At 33.1% G+C, this 4143-nt stretch overlaps 1 long non-coding RNA gene across 1 annotated transcript; it reads right to left on the minus strand.

The window, feature by feature from the left end:
• Positions 1–1923: 1923 nt before the first annotated feature.
• Positions 1924–3720, minus strand: LOC132617077 (uncharacterized). The gene is made up of 3 exons (XR_009573575.1): positions 3581–3720; positions 3258–3334; positions 1924–2932 (listed from the first exon to the last, which is right to left on the minus strand). It is a non-coding gene; the product is annotated as an uncharacterized LOC132617077 (long non-coding RNA).
• Positions 3721–4143: the final 423 nt, after the last annotated feature.

A 4143-nucleotide genomic window follows, 5' to 3' on the forward strand; every position in this document is an offset into this window, starting at 1 on the left:
AGCTCGTCGTGTTCGAGTAGATTCGTGACCGTCGACACCCACTTCACTGCACCCACAAAAGGTCAGCAATACCCAATCTCTTTCCTTCTAATTTCAGTCTTTAATTCTTTGGCTACTCTGTGATTATCGTGTTTAGCGGTTGATTAGTGTTGGTTAATGAGTGATTAACATGTTTATGACTTGTTCGGCTAGTGTAGACGTAATCATATAATGTTGGTCCTGTTTCGGCTAAAATTAAAGTCTCGCGCACTGGTTGGGATAGTTGTTGGTTTAACTTAGTGTAGTTCCCTTAGATTTTAATTAATAAAAGTCATTCGCGGATTATCTGCTTCAGGTTTAAGTATATGTATTTTAGATGGTTAGTTAGCTTTATGAACTGATTAATCTCTTTCTTTCGAAACCTGCTCAAATGACATGTTTCCTTCTTATCTGTTGGTCTGTTGAAGCCTCAGATCATCATTGTCCTCTAATGCCCATGGTTTGATTAATCATTACATATATTGCATTCAAGCATGTTATGTTCAGGGTAAATGTATTAGAAGACATATGATTAAGAAACCTACATGCCTTGCCCAGATTTCATTGTGTTAGTGTAATCTTGTCGTGAGTCTTGTTTATGTTTAAAATCCAGCCTACTTTGAGGGGTTTAGTCATAATTCGAAACTTGAAACCTGCTAGCCCTAGTGGATGTGCTTCTGTCTAAATAACTTGCAAACAAATGAAATACTTGAACATGCTAAAGGCTAGCTGAAATTTTATGTGTTTTCTTGAAGTCATCTGTGCCAAGAGAGGTTTTAATTTGATAGCTGCCCATGCTCTGCCGTCCCTGGCAAATTCTGTTTAAGAGCCCGTTTGGATTGGCTTACAGCTTAAAGCTGTTTACAGCTTATAAGCTGAAAAAAATAAGTTGGGGTAGTCCAACTTATTTTTTTTGGCTTATAAGCTGAAAACAGCTTATAAGCTGCTTTAGATAAACTAAGTCAAATGGGTCCAATTATTTTTTTGAGCTTATTTTAAGCATAAAATGACTTTAAGTTGACCAGCCAAACACTCAAAAAAGCTGAAAACAGCTTATAAGCCAACTTATAAGCCAATCCAAACGGGCTCTAAATTGGGTTTGAGTTTCCTACGGTTATGGTTTGCTTTCTTTGTGTCTGGAAAGTGTGGTGGATATCGGTTCCCCTGTTAAAGAAATATGTCTCTAGTTAAATCTATATTAGGTGGGATGTTAGCTATAAGTACGCATCAAGTATAACTATGACATTTTCGTGATGATTTCAAGACGTTTGGCAAAGTGAGAACATTCAGTTGTCCTTGGCTCATTGGATAAGCCACTGATTGTGTTTGGAAATCAAGGAAATTGATACTCAAATTGTTTTTTTTTTATCGCTGAGTCTGCCAGGTCCAAGACATGGGTCTATATTGATAGTTAGTCATTAAAAGATCATACTTAATTCTTTTTTTTCTTACCTGTTGTACTGAGGGATTTTTTATAAAAGACGACATCATTTATTAAAATCAAAAGCAATTTCCAAAGGGCATAGAATATGTGACCATTCGTGTGTCATGTTTGGGTGGAAAATCAAACTGATTGTGCTCGTTCTAATCATGTGCATCTGTGCAGTGTCTTCCTTGGGTTTATTTGTGGCTATGAATTGAATGATCATGTTACTTTACTTTGTTATTAGCTTTTTGGTGTTATAAAATGATTCATATCACTATCCTAACTCTTCATCACTTTTTTTGTTTTACATGAATACTGGAGCCGAAGAGTTCCCCTTGGGACTCGACGCCATCGCAAGACCCGAACGTGCATCTGCTCTCTCAGAGCTCATCTGAACCAAAACCGAAAAGGAGCGAGTCGAAACGACGAGCAATCAAATGTTTCTTCCATTTGATTACTATACTTGATAATGTTTATTTTTCCTCTTCAAAGATTATCGTAGATATTTGTTGGCTCTGTTTGTTTCTGTGATCTGGCCGAATTTGAGGCATTATAAATTAAACGAAATCAGTTTAGATATCTAGAGAACACCTAATATTAATCAAGCTATTTGGCATAAAGAACCAGCACTTCTAGATAGTAGCTATTCATTTTTATCACATGAAATATGGTATCTAGTTGTAAGAACTTTGAATCCGTGATTAAATTATGGTAGGAATATACATAGCCTCACTTCTGCTATCCGAAATTTCGGAAACTCCTTAGGAATATACACTGTCAAGTTGCAAAACCAAGGAATAAAGGATTAATAAAGGAAATTGGAAGTTAAGGAAAGTCCAACCTTGATTAAGTCATATTGGAGAAAATTTAACATTTGGCTATTATTTGTGAGTAATTAGAAGGACCAGCATACTCAATGAAGAAAGAGGTTTTGTCAACAAGAAGCTAAAATCCCACAATACATTTTAGTCACTGCCTTTCGCTTTTAAACACTAATTCCCATTCTTAGTTTAAACCAATTATCTTATAGGTTAATACATAATTTTTTACAATTTACACTTAGCCTAATTAAATTTAAGTCCGGTCGGTTAACCATTGTTAATGGGTCTTAAAGGATGCCTAATACCTTTCCTTTAGACTAATCGAACCCTTACCTAGAATCATTTGGTTTCGTAGACTTTAAAACAAAATCAACTTTAGATAAATACTTTAATTAACTTTAGGTGTCCTAATTCACAGTAAATAATTAGGTGGCGACTCCTTAAAACAAATAAACAAAAATAAGAATCACTAATATGTCGTGCTTCTACTTTAACCCGGGTTAAAAAGGGGTATGACACTAAGTACTCAGTACAACTAACTCTGAAAAACTCTCTTTACACTTACATCAAGGATAGAAATTCGTTATCTCCTTCTTCCTTCTTTGGTAGTACTGTTTTTGTTGAGTTTTAATTGCATGATGTTGCATTTTAAACTTCATTCTTGATTCTGCTAGGACAAAATATAGAAGAATTATAAGAAAACTCAAGCGTTGATCCTATCAAGTGAAGCATCTGAATAAATTAAAAAACTTTGTATGATGCAAAACAATAAACTTGTATATTGCTATAAACTGTTAGAAATAATTTAAACAATGAAAGATTATATTATATATAGCAACTGAAATCTTACTATCGCTGAAAAGTGGATCAACATAGATATAAATAGACAATACAAAATATCAAACATATAATAATAATAATAATAATAATAATAATAATTATAATAATTATTATTATAATATAATTTTCTTATATATGCCAATATATTTTACCTGATGGTTTTTGCTGGATCCACTTTGCTTGCAACCTTGTATTTCATTACAGTTTCCTCATGTCCGCTGGATCGACACTTTTTTCGTAATGAAATAAAACGAAATTAATTTAATGATTAATCCATTAGTAAAAATAAATAACAAAGAAGAGAAGACAATTAATATGAAGAAATTTAAAGACCACGAACAAATTTAATTCTTCTGCTAGAGGCTTGAATTTAAAATTTCAATATTCATGCGGATTGTTCCTATTTGGGTTTGAATGGGTCTGGTTCTTGCTTTATATTGGAATCATGAAACTTGGGCAATTGTTGACCCTTTACCTGCGACATGAATCTTAAAAGAAAGTCAGTAGTGCAGCAAGAGAGAGAAAGAGAAGAGATACAATAGAGGGAAAATGTGTGAGAGAGGGTATAATTTTGGAGGATTCCATCTTATATGAGAAATTGTTTTTTGTGGAGCTAACCACCACGTCGTCAGGGAACATGTATTGTATCCGTAAGGAAATTAACCACCACAATTAAAACTGTTCAATTTTTGTTTTACTTTTTTCGGCTTTCGTAAATTTTTTTTTCCATTAAGAAGTTAAAATTAAATTTAAAATTGAGTTGTTAGATTTAGTTTGCAGTCTAAAATATAAATAAATATGCTCTATGATTATTTGTTCTAAAATATATTTCAATTTAAGTTCTCAAATCTTGCAATTAGTACGTCTTATGCTAAAACTTTACTTGAATTCAATTGTATTATTTGTAGTTTTTATGGTTATTAATAATTTAAAAAACTAAAAGTGGACGGAAAATTTGCAGGGAATATCAGTTAGGCAGAAGATTAAGAAGTGGCGTAGTGGGTAAGTTAATGGGTGCAAAGTAGGGAGTGTAAATAG

The sequence above is a fragment of the Lycium barbarum genome, chromosome 11, assembly GCF_019175385.1.
Source record: "Lycium barbarum isolate Lr01 chromosome 11, ASM1917538v2, whole genome shotgun sequence".
In the NCBI taxonomy this organism is placed as follows: domain Eukaryota; kingdom Viridiplantae; phylum Streptophyta; class Magnoliopsida; order Solanales; family Solanaceae; genus Lycium; species Lycium barbarum.